General features: G+C 56.5%; 1 long non-coding RNA gene across 1 annotated transcript; it reads left to right on the top strand.

The window, feature by feature from the left end:
* The first annotated feature begins 14,468 nt into the window (after positions 1–14,468).
* Positions 14,469–16,195, top strand: LOC131496332 (uncharacterized). The gene is made up of 3 exons (XR_009254441.1): positions 14,469–14,624; positions 14,865–14,976; positions 15,367–16,195. It is a non-coding gene; the product is annotated as an uncharacterized LOC131496332 (long non-coding RNA).

Below are 16,195 nucleotides of genomic sequence, written 5' to 3' on the forward strand. Positions count from 1 at the left end.
ACAGACATCGTGAGGCCCAGCAGAGGAGACCTGCTGACCACCAAGGGGCCGAAGCCCCAGGGCCAGTACTCCAGAGGTCCTTTGCTGTGACCCGTCCCTTCACGAACTGCCTGCGGAGTGAGTCTGACTCTCCCGGGTTAAATGTGAGTTTTCCTTTATGGCTCCGCACATGTGGACCCTGCTCACCTACCCAGAGCTCCTGGAGAATGTGAACTCCTGGGTGCTGGCCCCGGGGCCACCTCTTTCTCCTAAATTCCCCACAGTCTCAACTACAGCCCAGTTCTGGCCTGGGTACCGAGGGCTAGCTGGGGACATCCTTGCTCCTTGACAACTGCTGTATGTGCCCCCCAGCCCCCGCTGCAAATCCATATGTTGAAGCCCTAACCCCCAGTATGATGGTATTTGGATGGGCCCTTTGGGAGATACTCAGTTGTATTTATTTATTTAAATGTTTGTTTTTGAGAGAGCGAGAGCATGCGCGCGAGTGAGTGGGGGAGGGGCGGAGAGAAAGAGGGGGACAGAGGATCCGAAGCAGGGTCTGTGCTGACAGCAGTGAGCCCGATGTGGGGCTTGAACTCACGAACTGTGAGATCATGACCTGAGCCCAAGTCGGACGCTCAACTGACTGAGCCACCTGGGTGCCCTGGGAGATACTTAGTTTTAGATGGCTTCCTGAGGTTGGTGCCCTCATAACGGGATTAGTGCCCTGACGTGAAGAGCCACCAGAGTGCTTTCTCCCGCTCCACCTGCATGCCCCGAGGAAAGGCCATGTGAGGACACAGGGAGAAAGAAGGCAGCCATTTGCAACCCAAGCAGAGAGCCCTCAGCAGACATCAACCCCGCTGGCACCTCGACCCTGGACTTCCCGGCTCCAGAACAGTGAGAAATAAATTCCTGTTGTCAGAGTCGATGGTGTGATGTTAAGGCAGCCCAGGAAGACCGATACAACAGCCATTTCCTGCTGACCCAGCGGCCACCTCACATCCGGGCCACGTCCCCTCGGGGGACAAGGGCTGACCTTCCTTGGGGATATCGGCCCCCGTGGAGCATTTGGCAGGCACAGTGCTGGTCCATGGGCTGCACAGTCCTCTTGACTCTCTCTCCGGGGACCCTGTGAAGCTGAAAGTCATGATATTTATGCTACCTAGCTGCTACGGGATCCTGATGACATTTGCACTAGAAAGATCCCCGCCTTATGGCAAGTTGCCACAAGTAGACGCTAATTGCAAAGATGCTTGAAAGGGCTGAGGCCTGGCAGGTGACTGTGGAGACCGGCAGAGGTAAAAGGGATTTTGTTAAGAGATCACGAGGAGAGCCCGGTATCGCGGAGCTGTCTCGGGGTGGAGACACCGGCATCCGCTCTCAGGAACCGCGTGGAAATGGTGGTGGAGATTCCCACACCGAACCGCCCTCCGCTGATCCCGGTGCCGCGGACAGTGACCTCCCAGGGCCAAGGAAAGGAGGCAGCTGGGGTCACCGCGAGAACCCCGCTGCCGAGGGGGCAGGGGGCTCAGGATCCGTAAGAAGAGCGCTTTGTGGAAGCAGCACCCCCTGCAGCTACCGTCACGGCCCCCTCCTGTTTTTGTCCACCCACAGCCGGCTTCGCTAGGGAGCCCAGGACACAGAGCCGTGAACGGGCGTTGAAGGGAGGGTGGGTGGCTGGGCAGGGTGGACGCCCCGAGCTTGAAGCCGAAGGCCAAGCAGATGCCCCTCTGCCCAATCCGGGCCTGAGCCTCCTCTGCCCGCCCCTCTCCCCCCCCCCCCCCCAGCCAAGAGCCCGCAGAACGTGTCCTCCTCACAAAGCCACTACAGGAAGGACAGCATGGCGCCTTGATCGTGAGCTACAACCTACTTATGGCCCTCTGCACCTTGAAGTCTGGGAGGGAAGATTCGAAGCGCTGTCACATCAAAGCCCGAGGTCAGTTCTGCTCGGTGGAGGGGCCCCGAGTTCACCTTCGTTCTGGGGGCCATCGTGGAGCAGGTGTAACCAAGATACTCCCTGTGAGGGGAGGCTGTTGGGACGGGGTTCCGGGGGGCGCCCACAGTCACACAAGCGTCTCTGCAGAGTGTGTCCCCCTGAGAGAGCCCTCGTCTCTAAGGACAGCTCGGGGGGTACCTCCGTGCAGGTGAGGGCATGCAGCTGTGTGTGTGTGTGTGTGTGCTTCTCGGTGAAGCCAGGACTCGCAGAGGACTGCCGGGGGGGGGGGGGGGGCGCACAGAACTGAGGAGAGATCCGCAGGAATCAGACTTGACGGGGCCAGATGCAGGTGGCCCAAGGGTCCAAAGAATCAGAGATCCAAGGGTCCAAAGCTGATTCTCACGGATGGTGCGTTTAAGACGGAATGGCTCTGACTTGGGGCACATACTGTGTCCAGTAAGCCAGCGGTCGCGGGTGAGGTCCAGGGCCAACCACAGCTCTGGCCGTGGAGGGGTGGGGGTTTCCCCGAAGGGCAGAGAGGCCTTACAGACTGGCACCAGATGGGTGGGGAGATGTCTCCCTCCCCAAGGTGTGCTGGGCTCTGGGCTCTGGGTGTGGCCACCTCCAGGGGCAGATACAAGCCTCCCTGCTGTGCTTTTCTGCAGGTTTTCCTAAGTCTCAGGCGTGACCTTAAAGCGGCAGCTGGGGCTCAGCTCTCACTGACGGGAATCCAGCGTGTGGCGCAGAGCGGAGCGGGGCACGAAGGCAAAGTCGGGAGGCACGTGGGGAACCTGGCAGCATGTCCTGGGGCAGGAGGCCCCGAAATACATTGGGAGGAGAAGGAGGGGAGACCAGAGAGAGTCAGGGAGCTGGAAAGGACGAAAAGGATGGCAGAGGGCAAGTGTGATCTGGGAAATCTCTAGTGAATGATGGAAAGTTGTGCAGTGCCCAGCACGGGCGGATGTGGAAACAGGGAAGGGAGGCTTGGCAGCCGGTAGCTTGAGGCAGCATCAGGGAAAGAGATGCCGAAGGGCGTCACCCATGGGATGGGTGGCTGTCACGGGCCGGGCTCTGTTCCCCCTCAAGGCTGTGACACTGGGGTCTCAGTGAGGCTTATCCAAGCCTTCCAGGCAGGAAGCCAGGGTGACCCTGGGGGACTGAAGGTTGCTTGGTAACTGTGGGACCAGAGCAGGCCACGGCCACTCCCGTGGGCTGAATGCTGGACTCCCCAAGGCTACCTCCCTCCTGTGGCCAGAGTTGCCCATGGTCCTGAGCTACATTCAAGGTGGGCTCCCGAGGCCTTGGAGGCAAATGGGGAAAGCTCGGGGGCTGGGTCAGAAGGTCAAGGCTGACTCCTGTCTCCACCCCTGACCATGTGTGCTCACGGCCAAGGTACCCCATGCGGTGTCCTTACTTCAGCTCTGCCCACGATGCAGCAACACATAGAAGATGTCTGGCACGCGGCAAGCACTCGATAATTTATTCAGAACTAGAATTGCAATCACGTAGAATAATTGAGTTAGGATTGTGGTGAGTTCCTTTTTAAAACAAACAAAAAAAGGGGGCGCCCGGTGGCTCAGTCGGTTAAGCGTCCGACTTCGGCTCAGGTCATGATCTCGCAGTCTGTGAGTTCGAGCCCCGTGTCGGGCTCTGTGCTGACAGCTGGGAGCCCGGAGCCTGTTTCGGATTCTGTGTCTCCCTCTCTCTCTGCCCCTAACCCACTCGCATTCTGTCTCTGTCTCTCAATAGTAGATAAACATTAAAAAATTTAAGAAAATAATAAAACAAAATAAAACAAACAAAAAAAGAAGATGAAGTAGTGGCCTATTGCTCTCTGGGTAGGTCACGGGTCTCAAATCAGTTTTGTGCATGGATTCCTCCTGTAGTCTGGAGACCCTTGTGGGCTTTCCCCAGGATAGCAGTCTTATTTTTTTTTTTTTTTAATTTTTTTAGAGAGAGAGCGAGGTGGGAGAGGCAGAGGAAGAGAGAGAGAGGGAATCGTAAGCAAGCTCCATGCTCAGCACCGAGCCCCACGCAGGGCTCGATCCTGTGACTCTGGGATCACAAGCTGAGCCAAAATCAAGAGTCAGATGCTCAACTGACTGAGTTACCCAGGCGCCCCCAGGGCAGCGGTTTTAAATGCATACAGTAAAATGCATAGGATTACAAAGGAAAGCTGATATATTAAAATGCAGTTACCAAAATTTAAAAATTGTGATAGAGCCACGTACATGCTTCATTACTCAGGCCTGGCATAAGAAGGTCTGGGACCATGGTTAATAATTATCATACTTTTGAATTAGTGATGAGCTGAGCTGAACCAATGCTTTGAAATTTCTGCAGCGACTATGGTGTGATACGAAAATAGCTGGGCTTCTACTGGAGGCCGGGTCCCAGGGACCGTCTGCTCTCCTCTGGTGCGAGGCCTGCTCACACCGTGGAAGGAAATGCTAGTTTCAATTAGCGATTCGTGAAAACAAGCGTGTAATGTTTTTTTCCCCAGCCAGTTCATGACTGCCCTGAATTTCACGCCTGACCTCCAGGTTACGAACCTCTGGTTTAGGCAGACGTAAGGGCACCTAGAAATAGATGCTCTTCCTCTGAGGAAGGATCATGTGTGTGCCCTCTTGCTTATGCAAATGTGGGCACCAGTGTGCCCTTTTCCTCGTAGGGTTGTGGGCAGTGGGGCTTAGCAGACGCTGGTCTGTTGATATATAGGGGGAGGCTCTCTGGGGCGTTCGGAAAGCAAAGACACCCATGTTCCCACCCCTGATCTCTGAGATGCAGGGTCAGGTGTGCCTGAGCAGGAGTGCTACGGGTGGTCCAAGGAGCAACGGCAGAGAAAAACAGTGAAGCCCTCAAAGTAAATGACCTTGAGTAAAGGCGGGAGGCTGACATGCTGTTCTCATTTCAAAGCTGGAGGGCTGAGGCCCGCGTGGAAGGTGGCTGGCGCTTGATGTCCCTTCCCACCCAGCCACCCTGCCCCAGGGGCAGTGCTTTGGGAAATGACACCCGCGTGTGGAAAAGTGGACTTCAAGGAGCCATAAACCTGAACCTGGACAAGGGCATCCCAGCCTTGGGGCAGCAGCATCCTCTGTGCAAGCAAGCTTCAACAGTGACACCTTGTGACAGCAGGGAGCAACAGTAGCCGTGGGCTGTGGGGACCCTGCTTCTCCTCCTGGGGTTAGGAAGCCAAACTGACCTCTTCTTTGCTCTAAGGAGGACCCTTGCGTTTGGGGAAACTGAGGCAACTACCCCCCCCCCCCCCTGCCCCCGCCGCCCCGGTCCAATGGATTAGAACAAGAAAAGAAATGTGAACATATTTCGGTAAAGTGGATTGTGCCAGTAACATCATCGTCATCATATCGTATGTGATATTTTATTATCAGTACTGTTCCTCCAATGTGTTGACGTAATGAGTTCCACCCTCAGAGGATGACCTCGCCTAACCTTATGTAAAGGTCCTGGGGGGACATCACCGTCATGCCGTAAAGCATCTCCAAGGGCCAATCACGCCAGCAGATCCAGTCTTTGGCACGATTGTGACTTGTTCCCCTACCCTCCGCCCCCTCCTCCAGTACCCCCTTCCCCTGCTCACTGCTCCCCACCCCACCCAGGCCGTGTCCTTTCTCTGCTCTTCATCATCTGCTCTTAGGAGTCATTACTCCTGGTATGAGTGCTCGGCCATATGGTTTTTCCGTCTTGGGATATTTACAATGGAACCGGGAGAAACTGTCATTCAAACAAAGAATCAAGAGAGCAAAAGGGAGACACTTTTAGAAATATCCACCCCCACCCCCCACCCCACACCCCGCCCCCCGAAGGAGCATGTGGAACCAGCAAACCTGGAAGGGGGGGCCCGCACGAAGCAAGAGAGGCACCCGGGCAGAGGACGGGGCTCGGGTGCGTGTTAAATTTCTGTGCATCATAATCCGTCTCCATTACCCCTGGCTTTCCGCAAAGCCCCCACACTCAGTTGCCTTGGGTCAGTTGCCCTTTATGAGAGAAAGGAGGTGGGAACATTTCTCAGGTGGGGTCAGACCCACAGACTCGTGGCTAAGATGGAGAAGGGCGCAGTTTCTCCCGAGACTTCCAGGACTGTTGTGGGGGCAGCCAGGTCCCGGCGGGTGAAATCACAAGCTCTTCCGTTTGAAGAGGAAAGGGAGGGTGAGCCCATAAAGCTGAGGCCCTGGGGCTACTGATGGGTGTGGCCAGGACCTGCCTTCGAAGGGAACTGCTTTACCAGGGCGCCTGGCTGGCTCAGTCAGTGGAGTATGTGACTCTTGGTCTCTGGGTCGTGAGTTCAAGCCCCACGTTGGAACCTACTTGAAAAACTAAAAACAAGGTCTGCCTGGGTGGCTCAGTCCGTTAAGCATCCAACTTCAGCTCAGGTCATGACCTCACACAGTTGGTGAGTTCGAGCCCCGCGTCGGGCTCTGTGCTGACAGCTCGGAGCCTGGAGCCTGCTTCGGATTCTGCGTCTCTCTCCCTCTCTCTCTGCCCCTTCCCTGCTCACGCTCTGTCTCTCAAAAGTAAATAAACATTTAAAAAGTTGAAAAAAAAAAAACCCAAAATGAAGGGAACTGCTTTACAGATGCGGAAACATATGGACCCGAGGTAGGAATGGCACCAATATTTTGATTCGCAGGTGAGTGCTCTTTCCGCGACAGCACTCTGGGTCTCTGTGCCCTCCCTCCCCACTCCAAGACCCTCTCGGGCTCTTCACAGACCCTGTGCCATCACAGGGTGACCCACCTGCTCCCCAGCAGAGGTTAGCGCAAGCCCGAGTGCCAGCCTCCACCCGATCATCACCTGGCGGAGAACAGACATATTCTCTGCTTGCCTGTTCTGCCTCATTTGGCCCTCCAGGCGCCCTGCACCCGGCGAGGAGTTCTAACTAGAAACGATCCTTCCTAACCGTCGCTCTCAGCGAGGGCTCACATCTTCTTTCCATTCCCGTGTGCCTGGCGCAGGCTGGGCGCACAGCAGAGCCCGTAAATGCCTGGTGATCGACAGCTGCAGGCCTCACCCTTGCCCCACACCTCTCTTCGAACAAGGGGGCAATTGGAGGCTTGGCTCCCCCTGGAGCCAGGGTCCCCTAGCACCTGCTGGAGATAACAGAGAGCAGGAGTCCTGCCCCCGAGCCCGTCATCCCCAGCTGGGTGAGGGAGCCTCGGCCGTCCTGGTAGAGGTGACGGTAATGCAGGAATAACTGGGGTGTCTCCCGTCACCACTTACAAGTAAGGCCACATTTGTCTTAAAGTTCACGCAACAACTCAGTGTGATGGGAAAGGCCACCTGTGGCTTGGGATAACGTCTCTGGTGATAGTGTCACACAGGGATTCGAACAGTGCTGAATTGGAGTAACTGAGACTTGAGGGGAGGTCACACGCTCTGGAAGTCCCTGGTGGCTTACCCTGAGGCCCAGGGGACGATGAGGACACAGACACCCAAGCCCCTGGTGAAAAGTTGAGATAAAAATGTCCCGTGACACGTGAAAGTAGAAACAAGCAACATTTCCAAATTAATGTATTATTTACCTGCTGTGGAATTCAAATAGGTGTTTGAAAATGGGCGCCTGGGAACTACTACCGTGAGAGACATTTAAATAATTGCAGGCTCACCCTCATGGTCTGTACGTTCGAGTTGAGTCTTCTCATTTGGAAAGATGATTTCTTTTGTGTGTGCGTCTTCTTCGTGGCCAGGTGGAAGATGCCTCATATTCAAGGTTGCCTTAGGTCTGGGCAGAGATGGCGTGTGCCCATGGTTCCTGGAGGAACGCAGGTCTGTGTAGGTGGAGCCAATCCGGATTCTTCTCCTGGGACATGGAAGGAGAGAGGGGTGGCATCGCCCCAGAGGCAGTGTCTGGGCTCATGTCTGCTTCCCTGCCACACCTGGGTGACCCAAGGGCCCGGGGCTGGGGACCCCACCATCACACCGACATCAGCTCTCTCTCCTGGAGGGAAGCCCTGGGAGGCCCCAGGAGGTTGCATTCACCTGCTGGGGTGCCCTCAGCAACTCATCTTTACCTGGTGCTTCTCCTGGCTACTTGGGGTAACTCAAACTGGTTTCTCCTGCAGGCAACCAAGAACCCTCCTGTTAGGGAAATGATGCTTCCCGTTCCAGAAGGAGAAAGGCTGGCTGTGGGGAGAGGGGATCAGGGGCTCCAGGGTGCAAGCGGGACTAGAAGATTCCCTCTTCGATGGGGGCTGACAAGGGGGTGTCATATGGACAGACCCTTCCCATAAGCCTCCGAGCTACAAGTAAGCCCTTTTGGATAATCTCACCTTCATCCCTTGGGAAACACTGAATGAGGGCCTTTTCTCGGATGAAAACGTTCTGGGGTGGTGGAGGCAGGGCGGTGGTCATAGATGGCCCCTGGGGGGAGAGGCACGGATTCTTCCCTTTCCTGGGGCCAAGGGGGCAGAGGCCTGACATGACCTCCAAAAGCCATGTCCACGGAGACCAGGGTGGTCTCCACAGGAGGATGTGTAGGAACAGGAAGCTGCTCTGAGTTCTCTGGGTGCTGTGAGCAGCTCTGGATGGAGTGTTCTGTCTACAGTCTGGGTACCTGGTCTGGATTTTAGCACCTGGCAGCTGCGGCCTGAAGGTCAAAGAGGCGACAGTAAACTCACCTGCCCCACATCTCCGGGGGGTTCTCACTGTCCTCTGGTCTCAGACACACATCTCTCCGGAAAGCCGTCCCTGACCCCCAAGCCCCAGTTAAGCCCTTCCTATGTGTCCCCATCGTATTTCGGCTTCTCACATGGAGCTGAGGTGTGTGAGGGTCTTTTGGTTGCAGGAAACTCCCTCAGATTCCTTCAAGAAAAGCAGATGATGATGCCGACTACACGATTTTATAAATTTACTAAAACTTATCGCGTTGTCGAACAAGGAAGGAGGGTGGAGGGTGGGAGGGAGGGAAAGCCAGCTGCTTCATGGCCAGGACGTATATGGAAATAGAGCCAACAGGACGCTTAGCTCCACTGCAAGGCCACCTAGAGCCCTGGCCAGACCACCACAAGACCTCCCTGGGTGGGCCTCACGGGGCCTGGAACGTGGCTCAGTGCTCGGAAGGACTAGAAGTTTCCAGAAAGTTTGCGGACGCTGATCTCCCCTTCTAGCCTTTCAGCTCTGTCTCCTGCCTCCGCTGCCCCTCCTAACGGCCACCGTCTTCGCTGGCCAGCCTGCCTACGTTGATCGCTGGCATCCTGAAGATGGGCTGCTTGTGGGTCAGGCACTCACTGTCGGTCCAGTCAACCGCGGCAGGGGTGCCACGGGGCCACGCAGGGCGTGACATGTCCACCTTTGGAGGTGCCGCCAGACAGGCGTTCTGAGGCTCCACGTGTCGGTCCCTGCCCCTAAGCCTGGGGCCACTCCCTGCTGTCTCAGTGGAACACGGTCGCTCCCGTTTGTACCTTCTGTGTCTGCTCTCGAGCTACAACCGCAGAGTCAGGTAGTTACGACAGAGGCCGTAGGGTCTGCAAAGCCACAAATATTTCCAATCGGGCTCCCGCAGAAAACATTTCCTGACCTCTACTCGGAACTGTAAGCTCTTGAGAGCAGAAGCTTAGTCTCGTTCATGCCTGGACTCCCCAGACTTAGCAGAGTGCCGGCATGGAGTAGGAACTCGATAAATGGTGGTAAATGAATGAATGAATGGCTCTGGGCTGGCTCTGAACCCTCCGCACCCCTCACTTTAGAATGAGCAACCTTTTCACTCTCCCGCCCATTGGACAGGGTGAGCGACTGCGTCACTTTGCCCAGGACGGTGGGGTTCCCAGGACATGGGACAATCAGTGCAAAAGCTGGGAAAGCCTTGGGCAAAGCTGAACGATTTGTTCACCTTATGTTGAGCAGCCTGGCCTTTTTCTAAGCAGAAGCACCGCCCGCTGCATTTGGCCAATCAGTCCACTACGGGTTGCTGTCTAGAACTGCCTGCCTGACAGAAACAGTCACACACATAAGCGCCTACGTAACGGCAACGGATTCAAACAACCGGGCAAAAGAGCGAGGCAGTGCCCGATGACGGTAGCCCGGGGGCTGGAGAGGCTGTTGCGGTAGAGACTCTGGATGTCACTGAATGAAGCAGCTGGGGTCTCTTCAGGCACAGAGGATGAAGAAAGACTTCCCGGAAGCTGGCGTCCAGCTGGTCTTGACTGAAAGAGGAGGAGTCCATCGCTGGCAGAGAAGAAGGAAGGCAGTGACCTTATTGGTATAGGAGGCCCCTAGTGTCCCAGTGTCAGTACCAGGTCCTGAGCCAATTTCTGTGACCAGCGGGATGGGGTGTGGCCAGCCAGCCTAGAGCACGCGCCCATCTCGGAGGGGGCAGGGGGGGCACCGACTATGGCACCAAAAGCATCCTGTGGGCTGGAAGAGGGACTCTGGAAAGGAAACGAAGATGACTTGGTTTGGGTTCCTTGGAAAGCAGAGCAGGAAGCGAAGCGTCCAGCGGGGGTGACCCCCCGGAGCAGGAAGGAGGGAAAGGAGCATGCTGCTGGGAAGAAGTACAGGCCAGTTCCAGAGGGTGTTATGGAGCTTGGCCACAAACTGGTTGCTCAGTCATGGGGGCCGTCCTCTGAGAGGCTGTGCAAGGGACTGTTTCTCGGCACGGTCCTTCAGAAGAGAAAAGGAGAAGAATGTGTCCACCGGCTCCGTCGCGGGTTCACTCCTAGCATGTTAATTGTCTGGACTTCCTGGCTGAGCTTGGGTGGACGCAGAGTCTCATTCCCCGATGTCCAGGGAAACCCCAAAGGCAAGAGGGGCACCTCCGGGACGAGAGGCTGCTGCGCTGTGCGTGGGTGAAACTGGTCCGAGTCCACACACGGGGGGTGGTCTCAGTAGTGGCTGGGGCTCGTGGCCAATGGCCCAAAGACAAGTGAGAGGGGCCCAAAGTAGCACACAGAGGCGTCTGATACAGAGGAACTTGAGAGGGCGGGCTGGGATACAGCTGGAGCATCCGTGTCCTTCTCCAGACCAGCTGGGCTCCGACTCTAACTGAAGCTGACCGCCGTTTGCACAAGGGGATAACCGGGGCTGGAGTAGTCATCGGGTTGAGGGAAGGTCCTCTGTCTCTAGTGAGGACCAAGTCCTTAGCCCACCCCCAAAAGAAAAGGCAGAGCGAGCTTCTCCCTGTGGAATCCAGAGTGGTCTTAATGCTGCTCGGCAAATGTGAAATGAGGCTGAAAGAACGCATAAACTCCCGAACGCTTTCTTGCCTGTAGTAGAGAAATTCTAAGACAGAGCACTTGGGTGTGGTGGTGGGAATCCAAAGATAAACGGCTAGGTTCGAAATCTTGCCAAAGGATGTGGAGGGTTGGAAAGCAGATGGGTGGTAGATCTGGAAGGAAGTGGGATCTGCCCAGGCCTGGCCCACCGCTGAAGGGAGGACGGGGGGAGTTGTTCTCACCGTGCGTTTGCTCGTCTCACTGTATCATGCTCAGACCCCAGCCTTTCTCCAGGGTAGGAGCCAGGAGGTCATGGAGCTCAAGAAGCTGGGGGTCCCACCCCTTGGCCTCAAGGTCGGGTGAGGAGAGAGTGGCCCTTGGTGGCTGGTGGCGGGGTGCGGTCACCATCTGCCTGTGCGGGATGGTCAGGGCTTCTGTGGTCTGCTGGGAAGTTGGCCCAGGTCAAAGAGAGGTGACAAGAGTGGCACAGGGAAGTCATAACACGGTGAGACATTGAGCCTTGATGGCGCAGGATGAGATTTAACATGAACCCAACACACAGCTCCCCCACGGTATCCTGGGCTTGCCCCTCACAACACGGCACAGTGTCCCATCACGTCCCGTTTGTTCTGTGCCACTAGATGTGAGCTCTGGGAGGGCCAGGCCCGTTTCTTGTTCACCCCTCCACGCCCAGGACCCGCCCCACTGCGGGCTCCCAGGTGAGCTCAGGGGCCCGTGTCTGTATCTCAGCCCAGGTACCGGGTGTGCCCCCTGCCCGGAGTCTGGCTGTCAGGTCTGGGAGCTCCTGGAGGTCAGGGCTGGTGTCCTGCTCGTCTGTCCCCATTCCCTGGACAGGGCCCAGCACACAGTAGGACTCCAAACCATTCGTGGAATGAACGACTGACATCGCCTCCTCACTCATTTCCTTCTTGGTTCCACCTCAGTCTGTGGCCAGGGCCAGCTGGATGATGTGCAAAGAAACTTCTCTTAACTAGGAAAACTGTGACGCCCCCCTCCGTGCAGAGATAGGAGTGGGTTTCCTCACGGCTCCAGCCTCCCAAGGATGGGAGCACAGCCAGCGCGGAGAGTTTTCACCCTGAGGTGCACTCGCCTCCCCCGAGGAGGGCTGGGCCACGTGGCTGCCCTACAAAACTGGTGGAAGACGGCACTCCTAAGCCAGCATCTAGTTCCCTGGGCTCCAAGCCGCCCGAGGGTGGCCGCTGAAGCCCTGGGACTCGGTACAAGTCACCAAAATACTCTTCTTTCCACCTCGTGTTTGCCCCAGTTCTGGTAAATGCAAGTTTTATTACCAGCAGCAACAGCAGGCCACAGCACAAAGACAGGGTCGGAGAACATCCAGCTGGAAACTTTCCTGGTCTCGGAGGCACAGTCTCTGCTCAGCAAAGCCTGGCCGGGGGATCCTCGGTGACAGCGGTCTCCTGGGTAACAGCGGGCCAGAATGGGGAGCTCGGGCCCTGCTGGGGGGGGGTCTCTGGAGCCAGCTCTGCTGCGGGGGGATTCACAAGCGGCAGAAACGACCTGGGTGGGCGCTGGGACTCCATCCACATCGCAGGCCTGGAAGGAGGGTGCACCTGGGTGGTCAGGGGCTAGCATGCCCTTCGATGCCTGAGAGAAGGGGGCACTCCTGAAACCCCGCACCACAAGTCCCCCAGCCTCCACGGCCCAGGCCCGCCCTGCCCCCCGCTACAGACTGGACATTTCTGAACGCTCTGAGAATCAGGTTTCTCTATCTCTCGTGAATTGGGAAGAAGGGACTTTTGCTCCCCAGACTGGTTAGGGCTGCCCCCCTTCCCAAACTGCAATTTCCTAATTTCTGTCACCTTGCCGCCCACTGCTTCCAAAGCCCTCAATCCACAGAGGCCTGAGGATCCCCCTGGGTTGGGTCACCGCGTCCCCTGCTTCCCACAGAAAGCCCACGGCCTGGGGCCCCGCACCCTGGAACCCCGGGCCTGTGGCGGGGCCTGTGGCCTAACAAGCGTCTGCCTTCGCACAGCTGCCCAGGCAGAGGGGGAGGTAGGGGCTGGTGTCTTGTCTTCAAAGCCAGGTTTGACTACTTCTTTCTCTTCTCCCGCTTCACCCTTTCCCTACAGAGTTAATTTTACCACCAAGGGAAGACTCTGGAAGCCCCCAGGAGGTTAGCTATAGTTTTACAATAAATCACCCCCGGGTAGTGGGAACCGGTGGGGAGGGGCTTCACGTCACCCCTTTCTGATCTGGGTTGGGCCCAGAACTGCTTTGACCAATAGAACATACCAGAAGTGGTGTGCCGGGGCCTCCAGGCCCAGGCAGTTAGAAGGCCTGGCCGCTGCTGCTTCCTCCCTCTTGGAACCCAGCCCCAGCGATGTGGGGAACCCCAAGCAGTCAAGCGGAGAGGCCCATCTGGAAGAAAATTGAGGCTCCCGGCTGACCAGCCCGGCTGAACTCTGAACTGATGTGAGGCTCTCCTAGCGGTAGGTCTTCCTGCCTCCACAAAGACAACTCAGCTGATGACAGGGCAAAACCAAGCCGTCCCCACTGAACCCTGCCCAGACTGTAAAACCTTGAGCAAATGCTTGCTATTTTCAGCCACGGGTTTTGCAGTGTTTATTACGCAGCCAACAGATAACCAGAGCAATCACACGGCCAATAAATAGCGGCAGTGGTCTCCAAACCCAGGTCTAGGAGCCCGGGGTCCCCTCTCTTGCGGCCATCCCCCCGGGCTGCATTGCCACCACGGACACGCACGGCGGCATCCGGAGCTCTGACCATCCTCCCTGAAGTGAGGCTGTGCAGACTTCCTTTTGTGTCCCGGATGCAGCTTGGTGCCCTCCGTTCCCAGGAGCCTGGAGCACCAGAACATTCCTCCTCACATGCTCCCTGAACTCCCAGCCCAGCCAGGGGGTGCAAAGAGCGGGCCTCAAGTTAGACCCATTGTTCTAGCACCTTCCTCAGCTAGAGAACCAGCTGCCTGGGCTGCCCACAGGGGAACCTGCAAGGCCTGAGCAGTAAGTAAACCCAATGAGGTTTTTTTCTCCCCTCTTCCCTCTCCCCCACCTGTCATCCAAGTGTAGATAAAGATCCCACAAGCTGAGAGAAAAAGAAGTCAGAGAGGTAAAGTGAGGTCATTGAGGGGGGTCTGGGTCCTCCTGCCTCCAATCACCTGAGGTTAGCTCCCAGGGAGACCCATTAGCACCCCTTGGGGCTCTGAGAAGAGGGAGGGATTGTGCCCACTGGGCACACACCCCAAAACAAAGGACTGGCAAAGGAGGAGGCTCCAAACCGGTCCTGCAATTTGCGCCCACCCCCCACTCTGGCTTGCTAACTGGGCAGAACATTTATCTTTTTCTTTTCTTTCTTTCTTTTTAATGTTTATTTGATTTTGAGAGGCCGGGAGAGAGCCAGAGAACGAGGAAGCCAAGCCGGAGGATCCAAAGCCAGCTCCTCCCTGACAGCAGAGAGCCTGTCGAGGGCTTGAATTCACGAAAAGTGAGATCATGACCTGAACTGAAGCTGGATGCTTAGCCAACTGAGCCACACAGGTGCCTCTGGGCAGAACATCTCTTTTTAAAAAAAATTTTTTTTTCAACATTTATTTATTTTTGGGACAGAGAGAGACAGAGCATGAACGGGGGAGGGGCAGAGAGAGAGGGAGACACAGAATCGGAAACAGGCTCCAGGCTCCGAGCCGTCAGCCCAGAGCCTGACGCGGGGCTCGAACTCACGGACCGCGAGATCGTGACCTGGCTGAAGTCGGACGCCCAACCGACTGCGCCACCCAGGCGCCCCTGGGCAGAACATTTCTAAGGAGAGAATGATAATGAGAGTCCCACAAAGCCATGCCTCTGCCTTTTGCCTGGGGAGAAGGGCTTCCTGAGACTGCTGGAGAGCTTGGTATGTTGGGAGGGGAGGACCCTGAGGACACAGTGTGCGACAGGCTCTTGAAGCTTGGGTGACGGGCTGTGGCCAGAGCACAGAGCAAGGAGGGGTGGCTGTGCCAGGAAAGGCCCACCCTGTGGGAGCTGGTGGCATCAAAGGATGTGGGAATATTCCAGCAGCGGGTCTGAATTAGCTCCAGCCCAAGGAGCCCTGAGCTGGCAGCGTTCACCTGCATCGAGGCGCAGAGGTGAGGGTGGGGTGGAGGCCAGAGACTCCCACAGGTGCCCGATACAAGTGCTCGGGCCCCAAGCCCTCACCCGGGAGCCGCCTGGGAGGGAGAGGGGGCGCGGGAGCACCAGGCAGGGGCGAGGAGAAGCTGGCTAAGCTCTCCTTTGCTCGCTGCAGGCTTCCCACGGGGTGCAGCTTTCAGATGGTGGAGGGGAGCAGCTCCGGCTTCAGATGAACTTCGGAATCTGGGTTCTTTTTCCTAACTAGACACCGTAATTCCCGAAATCGGATTTTTGTCGTGAACGTGACCCCAAGGCATTTTTCTTATCTCGGACTGACCTCCAAAAACACCCCAGGTGCGGGGGTCGGGGGAGAACCAACTTCACTGAGCAGGTTTGAAAAGGAAGCGGGGAAGAAAGAACTCAGTTGTTTTCTGACAGTATCCCACAAGCCTCTCTTGCTCAGCAACGCTGGTGCACAAGCAGCAGGAAGAATTCTAGAATTCTAGCTCATTGAGCCAGATGGGGATTTATCGACAGGATGCTGGGTGGCTTAGAGAATCACTGGGCGGCTGGAGAGACTGCTTCAGTAATTGGGAGGTGACGCGGTGACCGCGGTTGAAGGTTGGCCGTGGAACCACGGAGAAGATGCCACCTCCTCTGCCCACGGATGCTGGGTGATGTGCTGGCCACTGTCCCCCATCCCGCACATTTCTAGCAGTTATAAAAAGAGGCAGCGGCTGTCTCCATCAGCGCTCCGTTGGAGGGAAGACCTCAAATACAGGAACATGGTTCTGGCGCTGGGCCCTGGGGGAGGGGGGAACGGAATTGAAAGTTACTAAAAGGGTGAGCCTTTAATCGATGGAGCTTGAAAGCGAAGTAATGGCTGAGTTTACCCTGCAAATGACCAAAATTACATTTTTCCACCACCAGGATAAACGGGGACTTGAAAACTAGATTGTTATACAAAACAGATTATTATGGGAAAATAAAAGTACCTTTCTGCA

Source organism: Neofelis nebulosa, chromosome 2 (genome assembly GCF_028018385.1).
Source record: "Neofelis nebulosa isolate mNeoNeb1 chromosome 2, mNeoNeb1.pri, whole genome shotgun sequence".
NCBI classification, from domain to species: Eukaryota; Metazoa; Chordata; class Mammalia; order Carnivora; family Felidae; genus Neofelis; species Neofelis nebulosa.